We start from the raw sequence: 17,251 nt of genomic DNA on the forward strand, positions 1-17,251 counted from the left end.
CGAGGAAGATTAAAAGGCTGTCCCGGCAAAAATGGTCAAAAATAAAGACGAAATGGTAAAAGGTGTTAAAAACGAGCAAAGTGATCATTTTGTACGGAAATAGCCCTCCGGCACTTCCGAGGAAGGTTTTAAGACTATTTCGGCAAAAATGGTTCAACATTGGGGAAAAATGGTAAAATATTAGCTATACTTACGAAAACAGCCCTTCGGCGGTTCCGAAGAAGGTTTTGAGGTTGTATTGAAAAACATGATCGGACGTAAAGACAAAAATAATGAAAAAGAAAAAAAAACAGCAAAACTATAGATTTTTTTTAAAAAAATATTATGGACACACCGATTTCGAAAACTCTTGCAAAAATGGGAGCCAAACCTGATAAAGGTTGCCTACGTATCCCACTAGAATTGTGAGAATCGGACCTGCGTAGTTCAAACCAAGACTAGACCATTTTTATTTTATTTTTTATTTAGTAAAAAGAATAATCTGTACAAAACTGGGGGAATGATTTTTTTATTTTAATTATTATTTTTTTTATTTTTTTCGCTCAACTAATTTTCTAAAGCTGGTCAAAAAATGCAAGCAAGCCTTCCAAATGATGCAACAAGTAGCACATAAGTGAACATGATGGTCTCAAAAGAGATACCTATCTTGTACGGACCCGACCCCTGTGCCGAGCTTTGCTAAGTCAAATGCATATGATGCAACAAAACGATCCTACTAGGGATAACCAGGCATGTGGCTTGTTCTTCTAGGTTTTTTTAAAAATCCTAGGGGATGAGGTGTATCTAGACTGGCCATAAAACGAGCGGACAACTCGAGTTGGGAAGGGGTAGCGTACCGGGAGCAATACTTCTCCGGCTTAACTACTGGACACTTCCCGTTCTTAAATATGGGTGACTAATAATCCTTCACCGGGAGCCCAGGCCCACAGGCTTTATCTCAACAAAGAAGGGGGCGTGTATCCGCGATTCCCGAGGTGTATTCAGAAGACTTAGAGGGGGTGCGCAAAAAGATAATTTATAATACAGTTCAACAATATCAAAGAGGTAAAGAGCAGGCAAGTAGCACATTAGGCCCAAATAGATCATAGTTATATACAAAAAATTAATGAAGCCAAATAAAGTCAATGTACAAGCTCGAATTCTTGAATCTCCCCAGCAAAGTCGCAAGAGCTGTCACACCCCTTTTCTACCCCCAAAAGAAGATATGTGTTATGGATTGTGGGTTAAAGAGTTTTTCCAATTAAAGTGACAAGTTTGAGTAGGGATTATTTTATTTACAGAGTCGTCACTTGGAATTGATTTTTGGGTGTTCCAAGTCACCTTTTATTTGAATCCCTAGTCAAAGGAAGATTTGACTCTTTTATTATTGGTCTGCGAAAACAAAGTCCGGGTAAGAATTCTGTTGACTAGGGAGAAGGTGCAAGGCAATCCCTGAGCCTGTGATTCTAGCACGGTCGCTTTATTGACTACACTTGGCTTTAAATTAATTTTAAATAAACTGTGCTATTTTTGATTTTTATGTTTTGCCTATGTCCGCCTTTATTGTTGATGACTTTATTAATCCCAAACTAATACGAGTATCCCCGACCCTAGCTTACACTAACCAAGACTAATATCCCCGACCTTAGCTCGTGTGTCGCACCTAAAAGTGGAGCTACTCGAAGTTAATTAAATAAAACTTTTAGTTATTTGGATTGGAACAAGATATGTCCTCACGACTTTGCCATTTTATTTATGCCTCTTTATAACTTAATGGTGATAAGACAACATAGTGATATTATTGATATTAAACCTTACTTGTAACTTTATTATTATTGTTATTATTAGCATAACTAGTATAGACCAAACATTTTAAGAGAGGAAAATAAAAATCATATCCTAATGTTCATGCCTAAAACAAGCAAATTGTCGATAATTTTATGATTTAACTTTAAGGCCATGTAAAGTCAATAAGAAATGGTAATTCAATAAAAAAACATTAATTCTAAAAAATAAACTACGGCCAAGAGCCCTTTTAAATTTTAATGTTTCAATTAATTCTTTCATTAAACTATGTTTTGAATTACTACACCATGTAACATACCAACACCCCAAATAACACATGTAACCACATGACAACAAAAGATATAAAAAAAAAAGTCAATGATATGCTTGAAAAGAAAATATTTTGCTCAAATACCACTGTTCCTCTCTTAAAGCACCATGGTGGCTCACTTATTTGATGCCTCGCTATCTTTTGATATTTCTTTTTTTTTTCTAGCATATCAAACTACTCTAAGTTAATAATTTATGCAATTCTAGAATCAAAATCAAAATGCTAAGTTCTGGTACAGACATCGTAAGTACCTAACACAACTTATAGATCTAATAACTTGACAAGGAAATAATGAAACTAGAACTATTACATCACATATATTCAATACATATATCAAATAGTCAAAAGGAGCACAACATATTCATGGCATGAAACAGAATATAGAAGCTCGAATCATCTCATTCTATTTCTCATTCATCATTGGATCGAGAATTACAACATCAATTGAGGGAGTTACCTGAAATGGAGAAACACCAAAATATAGCAGAAAGAATGAAATTCCAGTAAAAATGATAACCAAAAACAGCAAGAACCAGCAGCAGATCGGCATTTGACCCGAGAAACAACCCAGAAAGACCCTTAAACCCAGCAAATCTTGCTTCAGAGAATTCACTCACAAAAGTTCACCACTTTTAGCTTACTACTAAGTGTTAAAATGCTATTTTTTATTCTCAAGTTTTTGTGTGTTCATTCAGAGTAAAGGATGTTTTTTCTCCTCTCTAGATTGTGTTAAAATGAGCTCTTAAGTAGGAGAAAGAAGCACCTTTTGGACAGATTTTGTTTTTCCAAAAGCCTGTCCAAAAGGACTAACTTTTGCTACCAAATACCTGCCCAAAAAACATACTTTTGTGTGCTAAAAGTCTGTTCAAGGACTGTCCAAAAGGGGAAAGGACAGTCCTTCAACAACTGTTGTAGAAGCATGAGGTAAAAGGATACTTTCAGCCACTCTAACACTAAAAGTAAGCTACTAAAGTACCCTAATACATGATTGAACTAACTAATCTTCAATTTTTAACCAAATAACTATACCACCCTATGTTTTTAAACCAAAACACAAGAAACCATATAACTAGACTGAAGTTATCAACCAAACAGACAAACATCAGTTGCTAAGTAACAACTAGATTAGCAACACTTCAGCATAGTTCAAAAAGTAATCGAAAACCAAACGACCCATTCGAAGACATAAACTCATTACAACAATAGTAACAACCTAACGAGGAATTGGTTGAACTGATCAGAATATCAAACTAACTAAAACTCATAGTAACTAAACCAAACAGGTAATCAAGAACAACACAATCAACAAGTAATGGATATTAACTAAAACTTTAAACAACGAGAATCGATACGAGCCAGTGTTCTGTTGAAACTAAACTAGAACAACTATCCTAATTTAACTAAATCCAAAGGCATGAATAACATGATTAGGAAAAAGCATAGACATAGAACACAAATTAAAACCTAAACCTAATCGCTAAAGAAACAAAAACTACATTAAGCGTTAGACTAGGACGACAACTAATAGAATTTAACTTAAATAAGAAAACTACAATCAAATATATTAAAACAACAAATCAGAAACACGGAGGAGAATATTAGTGTTTTACCTAAGTGCTCAGACTTCGAACCAGTAGTGTGACATAAATAGAAGGCGAATCGACCTCCACGCCTCTTTTTTCTCGATGACAAATGCCGAAAAACACAAACTCCAGTGAACCGGGTTGAGTTCGGCATTGTGTCAAAGAGAAGAGAGATTAAGGGGTCGTGTTTATGCACAGAAGAAGAGTTTCAGGGGTTGTTTGGGTGGTGGAGCAGCAGCGATGTCGCGGCAGTGGGGGTGGCTGCCGGTGGTGGTGAGGCTTTTCGGGGTCAAGACTAACATGGGATGATAGATCATGTGGAGCTCTACACGTTTATGTAAGTATTGTATGAAGGAGAGGCCTTAAACTCGACGGATTCACAAATTGAAGTAAGCTAGGGTTTCAGATTTTAGTTTATTCGTGGAGTTTTGGAGGGATTCAAGGGATTTGGTTGGGATAGGCAGAAATAGGAGGAAGAGGGGAGGAGATGGTGAAATTTTGGGGTTGATTGGAGGTGCGCCGCCGCCGTTAGGTGATTCCCGGCCGTCGCCGCCACCGTGGAGAGGGGGGCGGCAGTAGATGGGAAAGGGAGAAAGAAGAAAGGCTCTAGGGTTTGGATTTTATGTTAAATGAGCCAAAAATCTAATTTTGAACATTATATACCTACTAGGGGTATTGAACATGGACCGTTGGATCGAAGATCATTGGATGGCTGAGATCTAAAATATGGGACTTAAACAAAACGACGTAGTTTTGGCCTAAACTACATCGTTTTTGTTCTTCTCCTGATAGCCCTCTCAATTGTCCTTGATGTTGCACTTTTGACCACTTTCTTTCAAATTTTAGCCCATTTTTCCTTAATCCTACTTATTAAATTAAATTTATACAAACAAATTAATTAATTAAGTAACTTGTTCAAATGATCAATTAACTAGATTAATTCACCAATTGAACAGTTAGTTAATTCCTAAAATGCACAAATGAAGAAAAAACTATTATTTTTTTGGTATTTTCATGATAGGAAATATTCAATTTAAGAAAAAATAATTAAAATAACAAAATACTAATGACTTTAGGAGATGTTAAAAGAGTGCAAAAATTAGGTATTTACACATTATATTCTTTCTTATGTATTTGTGAAATTCTTTTTTGAATTATGTAACATAATAATTTGTAAAAGACAAATAATATCAAAATTAAACAATCAACACAGAATAAGTAAAAAGTAATTACCACTTAAGAATTACTCTTTGGCGCATAACTATAACCAATTAATTTTATCTTAATAAATTCTTTTTTAGAGAAAGTCAAAGTAAAAAATATAGCGAAAGTCGATAAAGTCGACCGACACTTCTTCAATTTTTCTTATTCTTAATTCTAAATTTTTTACCGAATGTAGAATTAAAACCAATAAATTTTATATATTTTAATTATCTTAGTAAAACTAAGAAATAGAAAAGCACTTTACGTGAAAAATTATGATTGATTCTCTGGTATACAATAGAATATCCATTATTCTTTAATCAAACACGCCTTCTACAAAATTCATGTCTCAAAATGTAAATATACCTTCTAATAAATACGATAACTAGATATAAATAACCTAATTTCTATAATTATGATACTCTGTTACTCAACATCAAAATCAATAAATACTTTTAAAATGACACATGATAATTGTACGATAGGCGCATAGTTGCGTATACTCTAAAAGTACGAAAAATGCCTCTTTCATTTGTGTATGAAGTCCTATTTCGTAGGACTTTAAAATTCATTAAAAATACTTAGAAATGGTTACTTGAATATGTAGAAAATCCACTTTCGACCAACATTATCATTTTTATAAACTTATAGTTTTTATTTTATAACTCAAATATACTATTAAATCGTAATGTAACTTTTTAATATTATATCTCATTAATGTAGGTACATGCTCAAAGCGCATACCCTAAGACTAGTAGAAATAAAATATAGATTTTTACCTATATGTACTATATTAGAAACTTATTTACCTTCACTGTTTAGTTTTTAACTTAATTCCAAGTTGATATACTATCTACCAATTATATACAAATTAATATTAATGAGTATCCCTTTATATTAGGAATTGAATTGGGATATCGTTTATTCCCCTTTGCTCTCTCTCTCTCTCTCTCTCTTCGATCTCTCTCCCTCTCTCTCGCTCTCTCTCTCTCTCTCTAAACTTATTACAGAAGCATTAGGTTTAACCACATGGTCGTGGGTTCGATCCACACAGACGGCGCCAAATTGTTTGACCAAAAAAGTATAAACCCTTATTAAACTAATTAATTTTGCGTAAAGAAGGGCTAAAACTACTTAATGACAATAACCTCAGATCTATAATCATTTGACACAAATAACAAAGAACACTGTTGAGAAGAGATTAAATGTGGTGTGTATTCAATGTTTCAAGATGATTAATGATGGAAGAATATCAAGCAATAAATAACAATAAATGGCAATAGAATAAATAAGGAGAAGGATTCACCCAATATTAAATGAGGTGGATGATTCCTCCTTCTGACAATGATGAATGATAGATAGATACTAGGATATTTGACCTCGGCAAAATTACGTACCTCTTCATGTTAAATCTCCTCGAGGCAGATTTTGACCCACACATTCATCATTGTATTTATCTATCATTCCTCATTGTTAGAAGGAAGAATCATCCACCTCATTCAATATTGGGTGAATTTCTTCTCCTTATTTACTCTAATGACATTTATTGCTATTTATTATTTGATATTCTTCCATCATTAATCATCTTGAAACATTGAATACACACCACATTTAATCTCTTCTCAGCAGTGTTCTTTGTTATTTGTGTCAACTGATTATAGATATGAGGTTATTGTCATTAACTAGATTTAGCCCCTCTTTACACAAATTTTATTACTTTAATCAAGGGTTTACACTTTTTTGGTCAAACAATTTGGCGCCGTCTGTAGGGATTTCTAGTAAATTTCAGTTTCTTCCAGATCTACAATTAAACAATTAAAAAAAAAAAGGCAAAACCCTTATTTCCTTGTACACACAACTGACATGGCATGTAAGGGAGAAAAAAAATGAAGGCAGTGGCGAACCTCACTACAAACCTCTTGAGCTCCATCAATGAGGTTTCTGAGACGGAAGGCGAAGATATAACGCCTAACGCCTCTCCCAGGCGAAGTGGGTCGCCTGTTCTCGCGGAAGTATCATGACCTCCTACGGTAAAGGAGCTTCCACATCCACAACGGAAGAGACCCCACCAGCAGTGAAGAAATGCTTGAGGCTTGGCTGATAAATACGCTGGCTGGCATCCTCGACAAGCCCGCCCAGGAGGCACTTAGAGAAAATGCAAGGACTTGCATTACACCTACAACAGTCGAGCAGCACAGCCCGCTCCCTCCAGTGATAGGTATCACTCACAATGTTAATAATGCATGTGGCGACACCCTCAAATCCATTCTGAAAAAGATGGAAGAAATAGAAAATGAAAACAAAATGTTTCCGGATTAAATGAGAGAGCACTAAGAAAGAGTCGATAAAATACCAGGTGCCCCGAAACTCTTGCTAAAAAGAGATGCTGGTCGGTTCGTCAAACAACCCTACAGTGATGGAGCTGCCACGCATGCCATACCAAAGACTTTCAAGATGCCGCCTTATCTAAAGATATACGACGGCACGGCCGACCCGGAGGACAATGTGACTCACTACGTTACGGCGGTCAATGGAAATGATCTCGCCAAAGAACAAGTATCCTTCATCTTGTTGAAAAAGTTTGGTGAGACCCTCACCGGAGGAGCATTGACTTGGTACTCACAACTGCCCGCGTGCTCCATCGAAACATTCAAAGAGATCGCCAACAAGCTTGTAACGGCCCATGCTAGGGCCAAAAAGGCGGAGGCAAGAGTGAACGATATATTTTCCATCAAACAATCGCCCGGAGAAGGATTAAGGGATTTTCTCGCTCGTTTCAACCGAGTACGGATGACCTTGCCAAATATGTCAGAGGGCATGGTTGTAGCAGCTTTCCAAAACGGGATGAACAGGAACGGTTCTAGGGCAACCTGAAAATTGTCAAGTCGGCTTATGAAGTATCCTCCAACCACTTGGGATGAAATACATAACGTCTACTGTGCCGAGGTCCGTGCTGACGAAGACGACCTGAATGGGCCAACCCATCGGTTGACCTTGGTACAGGCCGAGTCCAAGAAGGATCGAAGAAACTATTCCAGGAGGGATTTTACAGCTCCACGACCCAATCAAGAAAGGCATTAGCCATATATCAGAAGCGCCAAAATCCCCCCTCCTGCCACGAAGACGGCCCATCTAGGCCGAGGACGGGGACTCTACGGAATGAGAGACGTATGCCCCCTTTATTATCCACTCACAATTTTTGTGTGTCGCCTTCAAAAATAGTCTACGCATTAGAGAAGCTCGGACCGAAGGTGAAGTGTCCGTAAAAGATGAGGTTGGACGTAAGCACCAGAAAGTCAAACGCCCTCTGTGAGTTCCACCAAGAGTGAGGTCACAAAACTGAGGAATGCATCGCTCTAAGATAGGAAGTTGTAAACATGCTTCACCAAGGGCACTTGAAAGAATTGTTGAGCAATCGAGGCAGGACCAACTTCGTCCGAGGATGTAAACAACACCACGGACAGCCGAAACTGCCTTCACCAACTCGCACCATTCAAATGATCATCGGAGGCAATGACGACGCATTGATCAACATCGTAAAATTTACCACAACCCACAAACTCAAGCGGTCGATCACTCATGAACAGAATGACAAACTCGAAGAAAGTATCATCTTCGATAAGTCGGATACTCACGGTTGGGTTTTCCCTCACAATGATTCCCTTGTTATCACTTTATGATTATTAGATACATATGTAAGATGCATTATGGTGGACGATGTGAGCGGCACGTGCATTATCCACCCTCGAATACTTACACAGATGAAACTCGAGGATAAGATAATGTCGTGCTGCATCATGCTAACAGGTTTTAACAATTCAGTTGAACGAACATCTGGAGAAATCACACTCCCCGTCATGGCCAGCGGCGTCACCTTAAACTATATTCCACATCATGGAATCAGGATATGGCGTACAACGCCATAATAGGACGACCTTGGATACACGCCATGAGGGCCATTACCTCTAGCTTATACCAAGTTATCAATTTCCAACCCCGCGGGGAATATTCAGCATATGAGGAGAACAACGCACATCTCGAGAGTGCTACCGCATCGCCCTTTGTACAACTACCCAACTAATGAAAGGAAAAGCAAAAGAGGCATAACAACTAATAGGGACGAGGTCGATCTGTGATAAAAGAGATGACATCATCAGAGATCCCGAAATAGTGGAGGCCGCGGGATCAACCAAAGAAGACCTCGAACCCATCCAACTTGATGATAACGACCACAGCAAGAAAGCCTACATCAACTGCAGGCTCCAAGATCCAGGTAAATTCCGTCAATTCTTAATTGCTAACGTAGACTTGTTTGCTTTTTTCCATGTAGATATGCCGGTATCCCAATGGAGATTGCCACACACAAATTGAACGTCAACCCGTTCCACCCCCCGGTGAGACAGATTAGGCGGAAATTCAATTCCACCATAAATGATGCAGTCCCCGAGGAGGTCGAAAAATTACTGGAAAATGGTTCCATCAGGGAATCAAAATCCCCCCAATGGGTCGCCAATATGGTCATGGTGAAAAAGAAGAATGGAAAGTGGCGGATGCGCGTGGACTTTATAGATTTAAACAAAGCGTGCCCCAAATATTCATTTCCACTACCTCACATCGACCAGCTCATTGACGCGACGGCCGGGCATGAACTACTGAGCTTCTTAGACGCCTACTCAGGCTACAATCATATCATCTTGGAAGAGGAGGATCAGGAGAAGACTACCTTCATCACCCAACAAGGAATGTACTGCTACAGCGTTATACCCTTCGGACTGAAATGTGGGGGAGACATACCAAAGGTTGGTGACCAAGATGTTCAAATATCAACTCGGAAAGAACATGGAAGTCTACATAGACGATATGTTGGTCAAGACCAAAAGGAAAGAAGATCACATCGACCACCTGAAAGAAGCCTTCGACATACTTTGACGGTACGACATGAATCTAAACCCTGAAATGTGTGCATTCGGCGTGACCTCAGGAAAATTATTGGTCTTCCTAGTATCACAACGAGGTATCGAGGTCAACCCCGACAAAATCAAAGTCATAGAAGGGATACGTAGGGATTTTGACCTATTATTTGCTCTCTTTTACTTGCGTTTTAGGCTGAAAATGCGTGAAGGTATTCCCAGAAACTAATGTAATATGCTTGCTGGAATTGTTCAAAATGAGCCAAAGGAGTCATAATCAACTCATAAAGGAGTCAAAACTTAAGCGAAAACCAAGACTGGGCCAAGAGATCTGAAATGCGGACTGCACTAATACTGTGCGGCCATGAAAGCCACAACGCGGCCGCGATCAAAAATACGCGGTCCGCGAAACAGAGATTCACAGAGTTGTATTTTAAGGCCAAATGATAAGCGAGGACCGCGCCAGAAATATGCAGCCGCGGAAGTCTCACCGCGGCAGCAATGGAAATTATGCGGACCGCGGTGCATGAAGTTCAGAGAGCCCACAACTTGAGCCAAATAGAGAAGTACGGTCCGCGGCAGAAATGTGCGGCCGCGAAAGTCACCCCGCGGCCGCGATGGAAATTATGTGGTCCGAGAAACTCAGCTCAACCCAGATCCATATTTGAAGAATGCAGACCGCGATCAGAATTACGCGGCCACGAAAGTAAGAATACGGCCGCGCTCAGAATTACGCGGCCGCACAACCTCCGCAGGGGTATTTTTGTCCGAAAATTTCAGCTTAGTGTAAATAGATCTTTTTGACATTTTTAGGTCATGTTATGTATTACTTGAGCACGTGAGACGGATGTACATTCCGTTTTGGGCAATTTTGTACTAGAATTATCTTTCAACAATAGATTTTCATCTTTTAATCTAGTATTATGAATTTTATTTTCTTTCTATCTTTGATTTCTGTTGATTCCATGAGTAGCTAAACCCATAGCTAGGGTTGTTATCCAACCCTACTGTGGGTATTTGATAGGTCTTGAATTTTAAGGCTTGAATGTGTATGGGTTAGTGGTATTTAGCCTAGTTCTTACTAGAATTATAGAATTAGTGGTTGCAAATACTGATTCATGCCTTTATGACTTAGTCGCTACTTGAGAAAGAGGGACTAAGTCTAGAAAACTAGGCTAACAAGGAATTGGGGTGAACTCAAGAAATTGATAGCCCCAATTAAAGGGTTAAACCTAGAGATAGTAATACCCGACTTGAGCTAATATCACTTGTATTGCATGAGTACCCATTTGGACTTGAGAAAGCCAAATTGGTCAAAATCACTCAAACTACCGAGAGGTATAGAGTGAGTTCCCAGGTGTGATAGCTATATTACGACACCAATTAATCACATGATTGCCCTAGATTCTTGCTACCCGTTAGATATCCACCTAGGTAGAAGTCACTACCCTAGTCCCTTTAAACCCTTGAAAATCAACAACAAAAATATTATACTTAGTTTCAAATATTGCATACTATAGAATAACATTAGAAGTAGAATCAAACCAAACATGTGTGGAAGTGTAATTAAGAGAAAAACCCACATCTAGACCCTGTGGATTCGACCCCGACCTAGTTGGGTAAAACTGCATCAACCACACTCGCTACTCAATAGTAGTGCAGGCTTGAACCCGATCAATTGTTTTTATTTTTTATTTTTGATAGCTTCTTTTTTAAGTTTTATGTTGACAATAAGTCTTTGGTTTTCTTAATGCCACGGTTCTTTCCAAAGATGGATGTTGTGTGAACCGGGTGGCTCTTCCCAATGATGGATGGCGTGACAACCTTCTTAAGGGATTTAGTCCGTTTTCTTTATGTTTTGGTGTAAATATTAGTAATGAATAAAAGTGTCTCAAAAAGGCTTCACTTGGTCCTAGCACATTTACGTTCGACCTTATGGTTAGAAACAAGTTGATTGGCAAAGAATAGCTCTAGTCGTGACCTTTAGACACTTGTGTTTACTAAAACAACCATCGAGTTGTTTCTTTGAGCCATTTGTGATGTTCAATCTTAGCTAGGGTTGTTGTGGGTCCTCGACTCTGTTCTCTTTAACAATCCAGCAGCTTGAGAGGTGAGGTAATGAATTGCAAGTCCGAGTCCCATGCCAATAAGTCTAGAACTTGCCCTGAATGTTTGTCTAGGCGAAATTCTAAGTGTAGCTCGACTTGAGAAATGATTGTAGGCTCTCCTTGATCAAAATTTGAAACTTGAAAGCTTCCGTAGCCTACCATTATGATATCTCTAGTCAACCCCTTTGAGCCGAAGCCCTTTTTTTCTTTCAATAACCACGTTACAAGCCTTTATCCGTTCTGTAATGACCCTCTCTTGGCTCCCGATCTTTCCTTAGCATTCTTGATAAACAATTGGCAGAAGCATAAGTTTGGGGGAGAGACGAGGAATGTGAAAGTGATAAAAGGTACAAAGAACAAAAAGAAATGAAGAAAAGGGAAGGCAAAGAAAAGAAAGAAAGGCCAAAAAGAAATATGTCAAAAAGAAAGTGAAAATTGAAGGGATTCAAAGAAAGCAATGATGAAAGGCATGGAATGATGAGAAAAGGAGAAAAATGATTGTCATGATCAAGAAAGAGTGACAGTGTGTCTCTCTAGTTTCCCTAAGGAAGAAGAATATGACTCAAAGAGTCAAGAACGTATGAGCTGAAATGAGAAAATGGTGTGCTTAAGGAAAGATGAAACCATCACATGCCGAATAAGTCCTACATTGATCCAAAAGCCTTCATTAAATTCCCACAAAAGCCCTATATATTTTCGAGTTGAGTGAGCTTACATTAGTGGTGATTTACATAAGGGGCAAGCTTATGGTACTTAGAGCCGGACTTGTGACATTCTTTTGAGAGAGATGAGCATACTTCTTCACAATCCTTGTTTTGAGTGTTACTATCTAAAGAGAGATTTGCTTATGGAGAGTAGAGGAGGAGGAGTTTGGGTTCCACAATGACCTACGTAGTAGAGCGAGCTTCCTTGGTGAGTTAAGTCAACTCTTGATGCTCTTGTGTCACATTAGAGCTATGGTACTCAAAAAGTCAAAGCATGGTGTTGTTGATAATTCATTTGTGTTGAGGGTAATTGTAGTCCCAATTGATACATGATTGATTCACATAAGGGTAGCTGAAATATCCTTCTGTTGTAGTGAAAGTGGGAATTACCTTATTTGCTTGAGGACAAGTAAACACTTAAGTTTTGGGGGAGTTGATAAGTAGGGATTTGACCTATTATTTGCTCTCTTTTACTTGCATTTTAGGCCGAAAATGCGTGAAAGGATTCTCGAAAACTAATGTAATGTGCTTGCTTGCAGGAGTTGTTCAAAATGAGCCAAAAGAGTCATAATCAACTCATAAAGGAGTCAAAACTTGAGCAAAAATCAAGACTGGACCAAGAGATCTGAAACGCGTAACGCACTAATACTGTGCGGCCGCGAAAACCACAACGCGGCCGCGATTAGAATACGTGGTCCGAAAAGGGAGGTTCAGAGAGTTGCATTTTAAGGCCAAATGATAAGCAAGGACCGTGCCAGAATTATGCGGCCGCAAAAGTCTCACTGCAGCCGCAATGGAAATTATGCGGACCGCGGTGCATGAAGTTCAGAGAGCCCACAACTTGAGCCAAAGAGAGAAGTACGGTCCACGGCAGAAATGTACGACCGCGAAAGTCACCTTGCGGCCGCGATGGAAATTACGCGGTCCTCGAAACTCAGCTCAACCCAGATCCATATTTGAAGAATGCGGACCGCGATCAGAATTACGCGGCCGCGAAAGTAAGAATGCGGCCGCGTTCAGAACTACGCGGCCGCACAACCTCCGCAGGGGTATTTTTGTTTGGAAATTTCAGCTTAGTATAAATCGATCTTTTTGACATTTTTAGGTCATATTATGTATTACCTGATCATGTGAGACGACTGTACATTCCGTTTTGGGCAATTTTGCACTAGAATTGTCTTCAACATTAGATTTTCATCTTTTAATCTAGTATTATGAATTTTATTTTCTTTTTATCTTTGATTTCTGTCAGTTCCATGAGTAGCTAAACCCATAGCTAGGGTTGTGACCCAACCCTAGTATGGGTATTTGATGGGTCTTGAATTTTAGGGCTTGAATGTGTATAGATTAGTGGTATTAAGCCTAGTTCTTGCTAGAACTATAGAATTAGTGGTTGCAAACACTGATTCATGCCTTTATGACTTAGCCTTTACTTGAGAAAGAGGGACTAAGTCTAGGAAAACTAGGCTACCAAGGAATTGGGGTGAACTCAAGAAATTGATAGCCCCAATTAAAGGGTTAAACCTAGAAATAGTAATGCCCGACTTGAGCTAATATCACTTGTATTACATGAATACCCATATGGACTTGAGAAAGCCAAATTGGCCAAAATCACTCAAACTACCGAGAGGTATAGAGTGAGTGCCCAGGTGTGATAGCTATATTACAACCCCAATTAATCACATGATTGCCCTAGATACTTGCTACCCGTTAGATATCCACCTAGGTAGAAGTCACTACCCTAGTCTCTTTAAACCCTCGAAAATCAACAACAAAAACATTATACTTAGTTTCAGATATTGCATACTATAGAATAGCATTAGAAGTAGAATCAAACCAAACATGTGTGGAAGTGTAATTAAGAGCAAAACCTACATCTAGGCTTAGATATAAATCTAATCCCAAACAAAATAACTCCCTGTGGATTCGATCCCGACCTAGTTAGGTAAAACTGCATCGACCACCCTCACTACTCAATAGTAGTGCAGGTTTGGACCCGATCAGGGACCGATGCAGTAATACCAGTCGAAGTAGGAGAGCCCAGTTTGAGATATTCCCACGAGAGCGGACCGAGGAACGATGAAAGTAGAAGGCAAGAGCTCGACGAAGCCGAGGAACTGAGAGATATGGCCTACATAAGGATGGTCGCCCAGAAGCAATAGGCAAAACGCTATTATAACAAAAAGGCAAAAGTTAGACCACTCACTCGTTTTGAAAGTAAATTCTGTGTTTCGAGGCCTTAAAACCTCATCTTTGTTTCACCTCGATTTACGTGCGCTGTCCAGGCGTGTATCTGGAAAGCCATTATGTGAAAATTTGTGAAAAATGATGAATTTTGCCTTTAAAATGAATTTAGGTTGACTTCGGTCAACATTTTGGTAAACAGATGCGGACCCGTGATTTGACGGTCCCAGAAGGTCCGTAGGAAAATATGGGACTTGGGCGTATGCCAGGAATCAATTCCGAGGTCCCAAGCCCGAGAAATGAATTTTTTAAGAAAATTATTTTCTGGAATAAATATGAGTTTTTGGAAATGAAATATGTTTGAATTTGATGGTATCGGGCCCGTATTTTGGTTCCGGAGCCTGGTACGAGTTTGAAATAATAATTTGGTTGAATCTGTAAAATTTGGTAAAGATCGGGATTGGTTTGGTATAAAACAAACTTAAAGTTGAGAAATTGGAAATTTTGGTGTTCTTGGATGAAGGCATGAATTTGGGGTCTAATTCATAGTTGTTGATGTTATTTTGATGATTTGATTGCACGAGCACGTCTGTAAGATGTTTTTAGGGTGGTGTACATGTTTGGTTTGGAGCCCCGAGAGCTCGGATGAGTTTTGGATAGGCCACGGAGCGAAATTTGGACTTAGGAAATTGTTGCAGGTTGCAGGTCTGGTGCTGGCCTCTGATCTCGCAATTGCGAGATCAGGGATCGCAACTGCGAAGTCTGAGATCTTGGGAATTGCGAGGGGCTCTTCACAAATGCGAAGTAAGCCCTGCCAGCCTTGCTCGCAATTGCGAGCATTCCTTCGCAAATGCGAAGTACTCAGAATTCCCTAGCTGTCGCAAATGCGACAATACCTTCGCAAATGCGAAGGAAGCAAAAATCCTCAGGGTTCGCAAATGCGAACCCCTTATCGCAAATGCGAAGAATGCAGGTTCCTTAAGGGTTCGCAGATGCGAACCCTGGTCGCAATTGCGACATCAGAGACCTGCTAAATGAATTTCAGACGGGATTTCAACCATTGTCACAACTTTTTCAAAACCTAAACTCTCTTGGGCGATTTTCTAAAAAAAAGTTCTTCTCCAAACCGATTGTAAGTCATTTCTAACTCGTTTTCATTAATCTTTAACATCTTTTCTCATGATTTCAACTCAAAATCAAAGGTTTTCATGGGGGAAATTGGGTGTTTTGGGTAGAACTTAGGTTTTTCAAATTTTTGGGATTTGGACCTCGATTTGAGGTCCAATTTCAAAACAAATTATATATTTGAGTTTGTGGGTGAATGGGTAATCGGGTTTTGGTTCGAACATCGGGTTTTGACCATGTGGGCCCGGGGTCGATTTTTGACTTTTTGGGAAAAACTCTAGAAAATCTATTTTCATGCATTAGAATTTATTGATTTAGCATTTATTGATATAGTTAAGTAACTTGTGGCTAGATACGAGCGAATTGGTGGTGGAATCAAGAGGTAAAGCGGTAGTTGAGGCTTGAATTGTGTTCGTGGCATCGAGGTAAGTGTTTGGTCTAACCTTAGCTTGAGGGATTAGGAGTGGTGTCTTATTTGCTATGTGTTAATTGTGGAGTACGACGTATAGGCATGGTGACGAGTATCTATACGTCGGTGTCAAGCATGCCCGTGAGTCTTGTATTTAATTGTTGTGACTCCATCGTGGTTTATTCATGCTTAATATGATGATTATTATTATTGTTCCCTTGTCGGGATGTTGTTGTTATATTGTGGTTCCCTTGCCGGGATGTTGTTGTTACATTACGGTTACGTTGCCGGGATATTGTTGTTATATTATTGTTCCCTTGCCGGGATGTTGTTGTTATATTATTGTTCCCTTGCCAGGATGTTATTGTTATATTATTGTTCCCTTGCCAGGATGTTGTTGTTGTATTGTTGTTCCCTTGCCGGGATATTGTTGTTATATTATTGTTCCCTCGCCGGGATTCTTTTTATGATTGGTGTTGATATATGAAATGGGAGCGGGTTGCACGCATGCAACGAGATATATGAAATGGGAGCGGGTTGCATGCCTGCAACGGTAATATATGAAATGGGAGCGGGTTGCACTCCTGCAACGGTAATATATGAAATGGGAGTGGGTTGCACGCTTGCAACGGTAATATACGAAATGGGAGCGGGTTGCATGCATGCAATGGTAATATATGAAATGGGAGCGGGTTGCACGCCTGCAACGATAATATATGAAATGGGAGCGTGTTGCACGCCTGCAACGAGATATATGAAATGGGAGCGTGTTGCACGCCTGCAACAAGAAAGAAATGAAAGTGAATACTGTGTTTGTTACTCTTATCCTTGTTAGCAATTGAATTTTGGTTTCTTTACATTCCTCTCTGGTATTCTGTTGTTATCTGATACTCCCCGCAACATGCTTTCCCCTTCCCTCTTTAACTGTAA

This window comes from Nicotiana attenuata, unplaced genomic scaffold (genome assembly GCF_001879085.1).
Source record: "Nicotiana attenuata strain UT unplaced genomic scaffold, NIATTr2, whole genome shotgun sequence".
NCBI classification, from domain to species: Eukaryota; Viridiplantae; Streptophyta; class Magnoliopsida; order Solanales; family Solanaceae; genus Nicotiana; species Nicotiana attenuata.